The sequence below is a fragment of the Rhinolophus hipposideros genome (genome assembly GCF_964194185.1).
Source record: "Rhinolophus hipposideros genome assembly, chromosome: 1".
In the NCBI taxonomy this organism is placed as follows: Eukaryota; Metazoa; Chordata; class Mammalia; order Chiroptera; family Rhinolophidae; genus Rhinolophus; species Rhinolophus hipposideros.
In genome coordinates, this window is record NC_138047.1 from 84,136,016 (window position 1) to 84,151,735 (window position 15,720).

Sequence of the window (15,720 nt, forward strand, 5' to 3'; positions counted from 1 at the left end):
TTAGAACTCACGTGCACATGCCAACACTGTGATCCCCTCAAATAGCCATTCCCCAAGTTTGTCTGGCTTTCTTTTCTCTTACTACATTCTCCCCCTCGGTGAATCACAAATTCATGTCTCACAGTTTTGCACACCACTTTCATGGTGTGCGTCTCAAATATCTACCTCTAGTCCATAGACACAAGAAGTAAATGAGTGGCTTCCAGGGGCTGAATGGAGGTTGATGAGGAGTGACTGCTAATGGGTATGAATTTCTTTTGTGGGTGATGTAAATGTTCTAAAATTACATGGTGGTAATGGCTGTACAACTTTGAATATACTAAAAATATAATAATATATTACATATATATTATATATAAATATAATAATAAAATAAAAATATACTAAAAAGTACTGAACTGTACTCTTTAAAAGAGTGAATTCTGTAGTATGAAAATTTCGTGGTATATGAATTATATCTTAATATACTAAGAATATTTATAAAATATAGCATTAAATCTTATTAATGTTATTATAAAAAATTCTACCTCTGGATTAGTAGTTCTAATGACCAGCTGGACATCTCTTCCTGTCCAAAAGGAAATCTTTTGTCTTACCATTAATACTAGACCTTACTCTTAACTTTTATTTTATGGCACCTATAATTCCCCAGTAACCCAGGCTAAAAACCTCAGAGCTGTCATTGACTAAACCTTCACTCTCTCAAGAATATGTAATACAAATAGCTATAATTTGAGTGACAATTAAATCCAGGCTCTTTACATGTATTATCTCCTGTGAGTTAGATATTATAAGCTCCATTTTATGAGTTCGTCTGAGGCAACTGAGGCTCAGTGGTCACACTTTTATTAGGTGGCAGATTTGATACTTGAACCCACGTCTGACTGATAATTGAACCACATCAGAGTTCTATCTGCCATACCACCTGCCTCTTCTTTTACATTCAACCAGTGCCCAAATCCTAGAGATTCTTTATTCAGAATCTATATCCTTTCTTTACTTTTATTCTTCCTGCCACCACCTTTGAGCAGGTCCTCATTATGATTCATGTTGATGATTTCAATTTTGGGTTCACCCCTCCACTGTTGCTCTCCCTTTCATTTCCCTATCCTTTACCTTACAGTTCTCATTATATCCCTCTCCTGCTCAGACATCTCAGGAGCTTCCTATTGAAATGAAGCCACATGCTTCAGTTGGCATCTAAGGACCTCTATGCTCCTTTTCCATTAGGCTTATCTGCCACTATCACCTTCCAAATTCTTAAATGAAACAATGTAAGAATGTGTACATCAATGTAAGAATGTGTAAGAAAGTGTGACATCCACCAAAGACCCTCAGGTGGCACTTGGTTCAATATGTTGTTTTCTACACATTTAAGGTTCTGTTAAACCAACCACCTCCTCCATTTTTTGTTCCCCCCAATTGCATATAACGTTTCTTCCTCTGAACTTCCAGAGTGCTTTGCACCTATCTCACCTTGGACAGTTACAACAGTCTTTCATTGGAGTCACTTGAGTGTTTACTTATAGTGTAAATCCTATGAAGACAAGGATCTGCCTTGTTTTGTTTTCATATTTTATACAGCACTTAACATGGTTTCTTGAACAGAGTGGGAAGTTCAGCAAATATCTGTGTTGATTTTTATTACTATTTATGTGGAGTTTTCAAATGAAAATGTAATATGAAATGAAAGCAAGCAGAACATGCCTTTACTCCATTCACTACTCAGGAGCTATCTTACAGCAAGTGGTTCCAAATGACCCCCATTGTCTTTCTTTTGATCCTTCACTTCTCAATTAACTGAATTAGAATATCTCTCTTTAAACACAAATACGTGAATTCTGTGATAACACTCCAGTAAACAAGTCTACAAGTAAGCCAAAAATGCTTACTTCCTTTTAACTGGTATGTTAAGTTTAGGATATTCAAGGTTGGAGGTGGTTTGTAAGTGAGTATGGTTAATGCCTCATTGAAATAGTAAAGAATGATACAAGACCACGGTACAGAAAAGGGTAGTTACTGTGGTTCATGGGAGGGGGTGGAATTGAGGAAAAGTACTTAAAAAGTCATTATTTGGAAGCTAATCAAATCTTTGTGAAAACCTTGAGTCAGGACTGGCTTAGGATAGAGGTTAACAAACTACAGCCTGCTGGTTAAATCTTGCCCTCCATATGTTTTGGTAAATAAAATTTTATTGGACCGCAAACATGCTCATTTGTTTATGTACTGTCCATGGCTTCTCTAGCATTATAACAACAAAGCTGAGTCACTGTGACGGAAACCATATGGTCTACAGAGTCACAAAGCCTAAAATCTTTACTGTCTGGACTTTCACAGAAAATGTCTGACCCGTGGCCTAGGACACTGCTTGATTGCCATGGCTTCAAGAGCTGTCTGGTCTAATTTACCCTATCCTCAACTGGGTTCTAGGGGCAGGGCCATAAGGAGAATGGGTCTATTAATAAACAATGCGTGGACAGCAAGTTTATTCTTATTTTTGGTTCATCAACAGCTGGTCAGATAGTCTGATATTTTAATTTCTTTGTAAAATAATTTGGAAATCCTTATTATTAATCTGGATTAAGAAGCTCCAAATTATTTCACTTTTCTATAAGCAGGAACATGGGAATAAACCAAGATGTGATAAACATTGATGGACAAATAAAAAGCATTATGGATGCTCTGCTGTGTGTGTTTTGCCCTATATGTGTTGAGATACTGTTCATAATGCTAAAACACTTCACTACATACCATGTGACATATGTGAGGGTTAGCTGTTATTTACGTCCTGGGGGTGGTTGGTTAACATCTGAAGTGCCCTATTCAGAAACATACTCCCCAGAGGTGCTTGTTTAGCATTTCAAAATCTGTAATTGACAGCTCACCTCTGGAGCAGGTTCAACTATCTTCCTCTCCAATGAGCACTCTATGGTGTGCTAATTAGCATAAGGAATATTACAAATCACTTTGCACTGATGAAATGGCAATGGGGCTTAAGATAATGTGGGTGGCAAGAACTAATGCACAGGGGCTTTCTGCTTTTCCATGACCAGGGCATAAGATTGTATTGAATCCAGCGGTTTATTGCCCTGTGGAGCAGAATTTTTCAAGTTCTTCCGATTGAGGGGGAACACCAAAACTGACAGCTGATGAGAAGGCTAGTTGAGGCCTGCCTCTAGAGCACTCCTCCCCAGAGACCTAAAAGGACAGAGAGCTAGGACTTCATCAAGCTTACAGGGACAAACTATATAACTGAGCCCAGGTGCTAACATACATGTGAGTGTACGGCAGAATTCCTTCATGGTAATGCCACTCTTGGTTGGGAGGCTGCATGGGAGGAAACATACAGCGCTCACCGACTCTGAGGACCAAACTGCCTTAGGTCAGCTCACCTCAACTGTAGAAAAAATACTGCAACAAAACTTCTTTTCTCTGTGGCTGCTCAGCATTCAGCCAGAACGTGAAGTCATCCTTTCAGAAACACCCAAAAAGTTAGCTATACAATGCTGAACTGTTAAATGTTGATACTGTTAAAATACATATTTATGGACAACTTATAAACTTCAGAAAGACTATTTTTGCATCAGTTTAGTGAAAATGGTCACTGTAATATTCAGTCTTACTTTAACTTCTAATTGTAATGTATTTCTAATCTGTTTATTTCTACCTGTTACAGGTCTACATTTTTCCCTAAACTAAAACCCCCCAAAAAGAGAGAAATCTTTGTTTGTTTGTTTGTTTTGGTAGACCTTTATCTACTCTGGATGTTATTATGACAGGAGAGATGTAATCATTTTAAGTTGTGTCCTTTTGTCTGAAATCATCAGAAACTGTATGTTCTAAATACACAGCTGTTTCTGAGCAGTGACTGTTAGAGCCTACCAGGAGTGCAGCCGGGATACATGCTGTTTCCTGGGAAAGCCCCCATCTCTGCCTGGGTGTCCCAAAAACAGTCAGACTTCGAAATCTCTTCTGATTTATGGTTTGGAATATCTATGGCTTTGATGCTAGAGAGACTCAACCCACAGAAACAAGGAGCCTTCTTCAGTAAACTCCAAAGAGAGAAAGGGTGGCATATAAAGGAGCTTTTGTAGGCTGGGAATAAGTTAGTTTTTCATGAGTAAATTCATTCATTACCTAAAATGTTCCCAGAAGTATGCTAGGTATTGGAGTAACATCATAGCTCCAAAAATAACTTTAAAACAGAAGACATGGTTACTGGCCTTTAGAAAATGAGTAATCTGTTTTCATTTTATTCCTGGTCAGTGAAGGTCCAGGAAACGATTTTAGCTGACATGAACTAGTTAAAGGATGATGCAAAACAGCATATCAAATAAGGAAAAAGTGTGCCTGACCTAGACCAACCTCATGCAAGGGAGAACCTTGAAAATGGCTTTGCTATGGTTACTCGGGCATGATGGAATAAGAGAATGCCCAAATGCCCAGAATCAGACACTAATTCTAGATATTTAAGATGTATACGTGTGTGCCCGGGCCAAAAGGCCACATGGAGGAATAGTGCGGGTGGGAGGGATGATATTCTGAAGTGGAAAGAGTTATGCTATGGGCCCACCATCTCTTTGTGGGAGTACAACTCACTCATTCCTGTTGGGCTTCCTCACTTCCTCCTCTATAAAGTAAGGATGGACAAAATGATCCGGATATTTTTTCCTCAAACACCAAACTGCAGGACTGGGATTAGTCCATGATGATAGAGAAAAATGAGGACAAGATATCGAGTTTTTCATCAATCTAAATTTATTCAATGTAAAGGACTGCCTTCAACTTGAAAGTTTATCTTTCTTATTTTTCTTGGTATTAAAATCTTTCATTTTATGAACTAGTGGTGTAGTGAATGGATTATTTTTTTTAATGGCTTCATTTGGCAAAATACTAATTTGGTATCACAATGCCCTGTATGAAATCACTTCCCCCAATTTAAAAAGTGCTGGTCAGTAGAGGATCAAGAACAAAAACTCCGGATGAGATGTTCTTAATCAAGTTGTAAGAGCTCCTATGGAACCTGACAAGGGCACATGCCAAAGCTCTTTTTCCCCAGTCTAGCCTCCATGTGTCTACCAGGTATCTTTCTGAAACATAGATGGGAACTATTTGCTTTCCTATTTTAAAACCATTAGGTTTAAACACCTTTGCACAGCATCTGTGGCCCCTCCTAATCCAGCTCCAATCTCTCTGTCTTCTGAAACTCTCAACACACCCTACATTCTTGCCTCACTGTACTTTCCATCAGCCCAGCCCACACAGCTGGTAAACCTTCCCACATCCCTGTCTTTGCTTATGCTGGGTCCTCTTCCCAGGTTGCCCTGCCTCCAATTGCCTGGCAGGCTCCTATTTGTTTCTCAATGTCTAATGTCACTTTTTACTCTGAAATTTTCCTTAATTTGCTCCCACTCCATCCAAAGAATTAATTGCTCCCTCTTTTATGTTTTTGCAATACTTTTCTTTGTGATATTTCTATTGCATTTATAAGGAGTACGTATTTGTTTCTATTTCATTCTTTCCACCAGCACTGTGACCAACAAGCACCTGGTTTGGTTTATTATCCTCAAATATTTACTGAACTGAATTATATTGTTTGGTGTTGATTAAAGAGAAACAATGTTTAACATAAGCTGGTCTTACAAATAAATGACTACTTATAGGATTGAATCCCTGAGATTCAGGAAGGTACCTTCCCATCCTCAAATACCTACTGCACTGGCTCACTTGTGTCTCAAATTCCACCCTGAAAAGTTCATACCTTTGCTTAAAGCGTACAAAGGAAGTTGTTGATCAGATTCTTTCATGAGCTCCGATTTTGATGGAGGAAAGGAAGGAGAGAGCACAGATGAATATAAGTGAGGCAGGAAAGGAACCACCAGGAAGAAAAGTCGGCAGAAAGAGGCCTCTGAGGAGAAAGCCTGTCTCATCCTCAGTTTCCTCTGGTTGGCTGAGATCTTCTGGAGTTCAAGAAACATTGATTTTAAAAGCCACTTGCTTGTATCCCTCAAGATGTGTAGGATGGTAACTGATGGGATCAGTAGGGCATAGTTAGCTTCCCCACAGCCCATACAGAGATGTCTTCCTACTCTAGGAAAAGACAATTAAGTTCAGGTGCCTGATCTGAGAGGGCTGGAAATACTAAACTCCAGAGGAAGACAAGAGAAGATAGGGTGGGTAGGTGGGGCTGAGGTAGGAAATAGGACTCAGGGGAGGACGGGAGGATGCTTACTTAAACTGACATGATGCCAGCTTAAGGTGTTGGCTGGGGTGGAAGAGTCGGCAGGACGTGGGTTTGCAGGGCGAGGGATGATGAGCTTGGGTGAGAGGTCAAGGCCTGTGCTCGGTTTTCTGAGGCCAAGGACAGGAGAACCCCAGGACGGTGGCCCCTGCTCCCTCTTTGCCCCTGGCTTCCCAGACCCTGCAGCCTGCCTCTGACTTGGACCTGGGACACTGGGGAAACTTTTCCAGAGTTTCTTGGTACCGGGACTAAATACTTGGAGAGTTCAAGGCAGGCTCCGCGGAGGTTTCCCCCGGCCGAGGGTGCAGACCCGGCGTGCAGGCGTGTGGGTGTGTGCATGAGCGTGGACCCGGAGCGACACACACTCACACACACACACTCACACGCCCGCACCCACGCAGGGCCCTCGGCCGCACCGCCCGCGCCTCCCCGGACCTTCACCCCAAGCGCGGTCCTGCCGGGTCCCGCGCCAAGTCCCTGCCAAAGGCTTCTCACTAACGCAGCGAGCAGGAATGAGGGTCCAGGACCAGGAGAGACGGCGGGGTCTCCCCACCACCCCGCTGTCCCCGCCCGCCCGGGGAAGGGGACGGGAAAAGGGTGCCCGGGGTCCTTACCGCTGGGGCGGCCGAGTGCGCGCGGGAGAGCCTGGCGGGTCCCGCCCCGCCACGTCGGCAGGGCCGGCGGGGACGCGGCCGGAGGGCGGGCCTGGAGGGGGACACTAGGCCCAGCTGCCCCGCCCCGCGGCCCGCCCACGATCGGGCCCGCCCCGCGTGCGCTGGGCCCCAACCCCCGGGCGCGGCCGGGGCGCCCTCGCGCTCCCTCGCCTGGCCGGGAGGGTCTCAGCTGCGCCTCTGGGCTTCCCCGGGGTGCTTTTCTAGCTCTGCGCCTGCGAGGAGAACCTGAGGGGCTCCAACCGACCTGGGGCGGGTCTCGGGGATCGCCAGATCGCTTTCCTTCCTTTGACGCATCCAGAAAAGTCCGCCGTTTTCCTGAGAAAGGGGTCGCTCAAGTTCAGCAAGAGTTTGGGTTAAATAGCTTTCTCTTACCCTGTTTGTGGAAGTGTAATCTGACTTAAAGCCTACCAGCCAAACAAAAGCACTTTCTCTGAGGTCAGTTTGGAAATGGGGATCAAAATTCAAATGCACTAGCTTTGGCCCAGAAATTCCGTATCTGCGAATTTGTCCTAAGTAAACAGTCAAATGTGCAAATATGTACGTGTAAGCATGTTTATTATAGTTCTTTATGACAGGGATACTGGGAAACAACTTGTCCTACAAGTAAACGATTTGGTGAAGTAAACTATAGTATTAATAATTTCAAACACTCGGATATGCTGTAGCCATTAAAAACATGTCTGTACATTCGATTCGTTGACACAGAAGCGAGGCCATAGCCGAATATTATTAAGTCGAGTACGCAGGGGGTTAGAAAGGTGTATGTATAGTATAAACCTATTCTTGTAATATATATGTATGTGTATGTATTTTATATAAAAGTCAGGGAATATAATTTTTAAAACAGTGATTCTTTCTGAGGTCTGCAACTGTGAGTGTTAGCAAATTGTGTTTCAGGTGTGACAGGTGTCTATTGGTGTACCATAGACCCAAACATCCATGCCTGTGAGTTCTGTGCTTGCCTAGGGACAGCAGCACCTTTGCACCACCTGCCCCTCCCTGCTGTGGCAACAGCCCCGTCAGACATTCCCCTTTTTAAGGCTGGTTTCCTTTTCTCCTTTGATCCAAACCACACCTTTCCAACAAAAGAATATTAACCAAGCAATCCTAGGAATATGTTTTGTTGCCAACTGCAAATTATGCCCTTTTACTCAAATGTTGTTGCTTCCAAGCCCACCAGGCTTTATTTCAAAACTTTTCTTTTTCTGCAAATCAAAAATATTTTATTCATTAAATAAATGGTGTATTTAAAACAGAGAGAAAAGTAGAGAATAATATGACAGTTTATTGTGTTAAGTGATAGCAAATACTGTGACAGTACTTAGATTTAACAAAAAAAAATGTTGCTTTAAAAAGGAAAAAACTAAACTAAAATAAAATAAATAAAATAAAAAGGAAAAAAAAATGTTACAGATATGTTTAAAACCCTGTCCCTTTCATTCTCCACCTTCCTTGGAGATAACTACTGTTCTGAGGTTGTTGTGTATCCTTCCAACCCATTTTTCTATGTTTTACTGCCTATATCCTCCCCCATAAATACTATATAGAATTGTTTTTCAATGTTTTAAAATGTCATAAATTACAACCTATACACTTGTTTGTTGAACATTATATGTTTGATAACCATTCATGTTCATACATGTAGCTCTAGTTCAAAGTCTTTATAGAATTCCATTGTATGACTATGCCACAATATATCCATTCCCCAATCAATGAACATTTGGTGTGTCTCAGGTTTCACTATCACATATAGTGCTGCAATGGCCATCTTTGTATACTCATATGTTTTCTTGTACCTCAGGCTAGAAATGGGATAGCCAGGTCCCCTTCACTACATATTGTGAAATTGTCCTCCAACCATTCATTCAGCAAAACTTTTTTGAGCATGTATTATGTACCTACACCTGATACAGGTGCAGGAACACCATAACGAGAAAAGCAAGGTCCTGCCCTCAGAGAACTACATTCTATTGAAAGGGAGACAGACCTTCACAAGATACTATATCAGGTGGTGAAATAAAGCAGATTAGAGAGTCGACAGGGTCTAGAGAAAGATGAGTAGGAGCAACTGTGGTCAGTGAAGGCCTTGGGTGTTCCATGTTAGAGAGATAAGGAAGACCTAGACTGGGAAGAAATGCCAGTGATTTAGGAAAATTGGGAGGGAGGTGTGTGGGAGTGGAGGATGGGAGTATGGGGTCCCAGAGCTAAGTAAGAAACTTGTCATGATCTTTTAACTATGTTAAATGCTGCAGATAAGATGCAAATGGAGAATTGACCCTTGGATGTGGCAATGTGGAGATCATTGGTGACTTTGAGAAGAGCTATTTCTCTGGAGTGATGGAGAAGAAAACTTTACTGGAGTGAGTTTGAGAGAATGGGAGGAGACTAATTTAAAACAGTGAGTAAAACAATTCTTTCAAGGAATCCTGGCATAAAGAGGAGCAAAGAGTTAGAAGTTGTGGGTTCAAAGGAAGGGATATTTTTTAATATGGGAGAAATTGTATGCTAATTGGAATCATACATTAGAGGGGGGAAATGATGATCAGTAGAGAGGCTAACTGGAAGAGTGATTTCCTTGAGTAGACAAGCAGGAATGAGATTCATTGCTCCATGAGAGGGATTGGCTCTAGACACAGTGCATTCAGGAGAACTGAGAAAAGTACAGGTAGAACAGGAAGGCTATTTGAGTTTGGGTGGGGAGGTGTGGCTAATATCCTCATATTCCCAATTACTATGTGCAAATGCAAAAGTTGGACAGTGAAGAAGGCTAATAGGACAATACAAGGAATTTGTTTGAAATATGGTGTCGGAGAGACCACCAGAAAAACAAACAAGTGGGTCCCAGAGTAAATTAAGCCTGAAACATCATTGGAGGCAAAAATGACAAAACTAAAGCTGTCCTATTCCAGGCACATCTTATTTCCCAGACAATAATGCTGGGGGAAATAGAAGGCAGCAGGAAAACAAGAAGACCAAATATGAGATGAACTGACTCCACAAAAGAAGCCACAGGCATGAGTCTCCATGAGCTGAGCAGGGCTGCTGAGGACAGGACATTGTGGACAGTACTTCTTCATAGTGTCTCTAGGAGTTGGAGCCCACTCAGTGGCATGTAACACACATATAGAAATGCTCTTCTGGTTGCAGCTATTTTCTTTGCAGCTGAGAGAGAGAAAGGGAAGTAGGTGTTGGAAGCGTAAGAGAGAGGAAGAGGTTTAAGATAGAAGAGTGGGAAAGTGAACGGGCTAGGGAAGGGAAGCAAAAAAGGTAGGAGTATTGCTGCTCCCTCTTCAGGTTGGGACCCAATCATGCATATTAAGTGAAAATCATCATGGGTATATATTTTTTCCAACTACATTCAGCTGCTCTGGTTTAGTGTAGTACAGTGGCAAGTTGCATTGAACCTGGGTTGAGGAGAGAGGGGTAAGGTAGCTGTGGATGTACACAGCAGCATGATTAAAATGTGCATCATAATCTTTCAGTCCAGTGCAGGTCCAGGGAATTGTTGGCATCAAAGGGAAAGAGTTGGAGGTAATAGCTGGAAAGTGGGATGCTGGCAATTGAGATTATGGAGAGGGTGCCGCCATTAGAAATAATAATATCTAGGGTATAATAAGGGTGAGGTAGGTTGCAAGACAAGATCATTAGAAGAGAGACTATCAAAGAACTAAGACGTCAAAGGAATGAAAGAATCTCTACATACGATGTCTGACAACTAAGTTCGCGAACTTGCCATCATGCATTTATACAGCGTTGGCAGCTCTGTACAAACAGCTCTGTGAGGTTTCATACTCTCGGTATATCAGTGTCTCACATCTGTGTTCATGTCGACACGTGGCGGTGTCTTGCTGAGTGGCGTTCATTATTGTTGTGTGTTTTTGTGTGCCATTGCAAGAATGTCTGAGCTTGAATTAGAGCAATGAACAAACATTAAATTTATTGTTAAACTTTGCAAGAGTGGAAGTGAAATCAGGGACATGTTAGTCCCAGTTTATGGGGATAATGCCATGAAGAAAACAGCAGTGTACAAATGGATTAAATGTTTTTCTGAGGGGAGAGAACGCGTCACTGATGAAGAGAGGTCAGGGTGGCCAGTAAGGAGCAGAACTGACGAAAACATTGCAAAAAATTGTCAGATTGTGCGTCAAAACCATCAGCTGACTGTGAGAAGCATAGCAGACCAAGTAAACATCGATAAAAATCTATTAGGAAAATCTTCACCAAAAATCTCGGCACGTGCAAAAATGGTCCCGAAGGAGCTCACTAATGAACAAAAGCAAAGGAGAATCGAAGTTTACCAAGACCCTTTGGAGAGGCAAGACGATGTTTTGGACTGTGCTATCATTGGTGATGAAACATAGGATTGTACCAATACAATCCTCAAACCAAATGTCAAAGTGCACAGTGGAAGTCAACCAATTCTCCATGACCAAAAAGTTCCATCAGTCTAAATCAAGAGTCAAAATGATGTTACTAACCTTTTTTGATATCAGAAAGATTATTCATTATGAATTTGTACAAACTGGACAAACAATTAACCAAGTTTACTATTTGGAAGTGCCCAAAAGGCTGCGTGAAAAAGTTAGACGAAAATGACCTGAACTTTTCGCCAACAATTCATGGCTCGAAAATGCACCAGCTCACACTGCATAGTCTGTGAGGGAGTTTTTAGCCAGTAAACAAATAACTGTATTGGAACACCCTCCCTACTCACCTGATCTGACCTCCAGTGACTTCTTTCTTCACTGGAAGATAAAGGAAATATTGAAAGGATGACATTTGGATGACATTCAGGACATCAAGGGTAATATGATGACAGTTCTGATGGCCATTCCAGAAAAAGAGTTCCAAAATTGCTTTGAAGGGTGGACGAGGCACTGGCGTCGGTGCATAGCTTCCCAATGGGAGTCCTTCGAAGGTGACCATAGTGATATTCAGCAAGGAGGTATGTAGCACTTTTTCTAGGATGAGTTTGCAAACTTGAGTGTCCAACCTCGTAGCTATTGAAACCACCAGAATTATGAGAGGGGTGGTGTTGGACTTATACAGTGAGTGGTGCTAGAATACTCAATGAAGGAGGGAGTGAAGGGTCTCTGTGGATAATTGCAACCAGTAGGGGTAGGTTTCACGTGTTGCAAGGAGGAACAGTGATATAGAAGGAGCAGCTGAGAGTCAAGGACACCTCTATCACCTCCAGGTTCTGAGATGGGAAGGAAGCCATTGAGAAAATAGGGACCACTAGAGGGCGATGTGTTCAGGGTAGAGTTTAGGTCTCAAAGTGCCCTGATCTGCATTATGTTGGAATGGACTCATCCCAAGAGCTTTTAAAATAATACTGATGCCTGGTTCCATCTCAGGCCATTTAAGTTGGAATCTCTGGACATGTTTGACAGATGTTTCCTCACATTCTGATCAACATTTGATATTATTAGACACTTTAATTTTTGTCCATCTCAGGGGTGTACAATGGTGTCTCCTGGTTGCCTTAATTTGTATTTCCCATGTTCTAATGAAGATGTTTTCCTTATTATGTTTGACTTATTTCCATTTCCTTTCCTGTTATCCATATGTTTATATTCTTTGCTAATCCTCCCATTGGGTTTGTTAGTCATATTCTTATTGATTTGTAGAAATTCTTTATATTTTTTGGATATTAATTCTTTGTGGTTACATATGTTAAAGTATCTTTTCCCAAACTGTAGCTTGTCTTTTTTTAAAACAGCAGAAGATTTTGGTTTTAATATCAATATTTAATATCTAAATTATTAATTTTATTTCTTGTGGTTTATATATGTTATGATATTGATAGCGTTCACATAATTTATTTCAAAGCAATTAGTGGACACTAATATTTATCTATGGATTTTCCAGAGAAAGAGAAAGGCAGTTTTACCTGTGTTGAGACAGTATGTTTACGGGACTTAGACTTTGTTATTTTTACTTATTCCACTATGATACTACTTTAGTTTTATAAAGTAAAAATGCATAAAATAGTAATGAAGGTGTATATTTTAAAAATTCATGGCAAAAGAACCTAAAATGGTAATAAAAATATGTATCTCCCTTGGTTCTTCTGCTCAAAGGTAACAGTTTAAGTACCCTCTAAGAAAGAAAATGTATATACCTATCAGCATATGTATGTAGACCCTTGTGTTAGTTTCCTGTGGCTGTCACAACAAATTCCCACAAACTGAAAACAACAGAAATTTATTCTCTCATAGTTCTGGAGGCCAGACGTCCAAAACGAAAATGTTGGCAGGGCCACCCCCTTCTCGTGGTTCCAGGTATTTCTTAGTTTGTGGCTGCAAAACTCCAATCTCTGCCTCTCTTTTGACAAGACCTGCTCCTCTCTCTCTTGTGTCTTTCCTTTGTGTGTGTATAAGATACCATGGTGTAGCGCTGAAGCACACGGATACAGGAGAGAGACTGCATCTGGGTTCAAACCCCAGCCCTACCACTGACCAACAGTGCAACCTTGGACAGTGTACTAACTGCTTCCGTCTTCCCTTCCCCCTTAAGTGGGAACAAGATAGTACTTATCTCATAGCACCTGTATGACAGTTAAATGAGTTAATACTTGTAAAGTACTCGGAACTAGGGTTACTGAGCGGGAATTTCCTCCTGTTCTAGGAATTTTTTTTCACTTTCACATTCCCAAATCCCGAGATACAAACTGTTTTCTGTTCTCTACAATGAATCGTTTCCACAAAGTGACAGTCGATACTACCAACCACCTGGGTTCAAGGAGCCCATTTTCCCGATTTCCCAACCAACTTTTCTCAGGATTTGGGAATGGGAAAGCGAAAAAATTTCCCGAGAACGGGCAGGAATTCCCTCCCAGAAGCCCTACTCAGAACAATGCCTGGTAAGATCACTTATGTCTGATCTTAAATGTCTGGCAGACCAGATTTTGTACAAATGATGTCACACTCTCCAAACTGTCCTGCACCTTACATTTCTTCACTTAATAGTATATCCTAAAGTCTTTCCTCCTCAGCATATGAAAAGGTAAGGCTTGCATGGAATTCTAAAGCCCCATGACTACTCCAATGACTTCTCTTCTGTGTCAGTCACTATGGCAGCCACTTTATATTCATTATCTTCCCTAAAAATCACAAGTACTCCTAGTTTATGAATGAATAAATGAAGTCTTTGTAAGAGTAAGCAACTTGCTCGGGACCACACAGCTTGTACATGGCAGTGTGAAGTGGTCAGCCCAGTGCTGTCTGTTCCACGACCATGATGCTCTTTTCCACATTACCGGATTTGTGTGGGTTTCGTCATCTTAAAGACATTTCTCAGAATTATAACATCCTCAAGAAGAACATTCTCCTTGTTTCTGAAAACCAACATTGTTATGCAATGCCTTAATGTGCATTTGTTAAAGTCACTGTGCGAGGTGACCAAATCTGCTGTGATGTGTGCATGCATTTGTGCACATGTGTGTATTTCTGTAAAGACTTTAGTCCAGCGTTGCTTGAAATTCCCACAAAGCCACAGCTAGCCCCTCTCTCCTCTGCCTGTTTCACAAATCCCATTTCCTAGTGTCACAGATATCTGCTGCTCTCTAGCTCTCTGCTTTTGCTGGTCTGACAGAGACCCATCCACTCCTTGCTAATCCTCCATAGGCCTGAGGAAACTTCCTGTTATGTCTGGTGAGAAAGAATGAGTGGTAAGAAGCTGACCTTTCCCTTCCTCCTGAAAGCAGAAGTGATTCTTACCAGATGTCCAACTTTGTCATGGGTCAAACTGCAGGGTCTTGACTTGTTTTTCTGTAATGATAAGGTAATACTAGACAGTGGGATTAATTATAGAATGATTATTTAACTCATATATTCAGCTCTTTACAGACCTCTATTAAGTGGGAAGTCTTGGGAATAGGGTATCCTGGCTGCGTGAAGTATCTGGTTAACCAGACACCTTCTTTTTGAATCAACCTTTGTTTCTATGAAGAAATAGAGTGAAGAAATAAAATGCAGTCACTATAGTCATGCTGCTAAATTACTGAAATCAAGTAGGTTGAGGTAGGAGGAAAACGATTCTATTCTTGTTTTAACTAGCCTGGGAACTTTGAACTTTTCTTTCTTCTTTGGAACACTTCTGGGTTTTTCACCTAGCTATCTATTTCCAGTTTCCAAACTCTAAGACCCTTGACAAAAATCTTTATCATTTATTTCTAGCCAAAGTCTCCAGACTCCTTTTTTTAAAATTAAAGTTTATTGGGGTGACAATTGTTAGTAAAGTTACATAGACTTCAGGTGTACAATTCTGTAATACATCATCTATAAATCCCATTGTGTGTTCACCACCCAGAGTCAGTTCTCCTTCCATCACCATATATCTGACCCCCTTTACCCTCATCTACCAACCTCCTGCCCCCTTACCGTCTGGTAACCACTAAACTATTGTCTGTGTCTGAGTTTTTGTTTCTTCATTTGTTTGTCTTGTTCTCTTTTGTTGTTTTCAGTTTTATATACCACATATCAGTGAAATCATACGGTTCTCTACTTTTTCTGTCTGACTTACTTCGCTTAGCATTATAATCTCAAGATCCATCCATGTTGTTGCAAATGGTACTATTTCATCTTTTCTTATGGCAGAATAGTATTCCATTGAGTACATATATCACAACTTCTTTATCCATTCATCTATCGAAGGACATTTTGGTTGTTTCCATGTCTTGGCCACCGCAAATAAAGTTGCAATGAACATTGGAGCACATACCGCGTTTCCCCAAAAATAAGACCTAGCCAGACAATCAGCTCTAATGCATCTTTTGGAGCAAAAATTAATATAAAACCCAGC

The 15,720-nt window shown here is 41.2% G+C and overlaps 1 protein-coding gene across 5 annotated transcripts in view; it reads right to left on the reverse strand.

The window, feature by feature from the left end:
* FAM114A1 (family with sequence similarity 114 member A1) overlaps window positions 1-15,720 on the reverse strand; it is a 132,811-nt gene that overhangs the window by 59,419 nt on the left and 57,672 nt on the right. For 2 of the 5 annotated variants that reach the window (XM_081053100.1, XM_081053103.1), the window contains exon 1: window positions 6,856-6,967. The exons of 1 other annotated variant lie outside the window; for it this stretch is intronic. The gene's annotated coding sequence lies outside the window, so the exon portion shown is untranslated. Of the gene's footprint in view, window positions 1-6,855; window positions 6,968-7,159; window positions 7,252-15,720 lie in introns of those variants that run through there. 2 more of the 5 variants (XM_081053102.1, XM_081053104.1) reach the window with 2 other exon arrangements.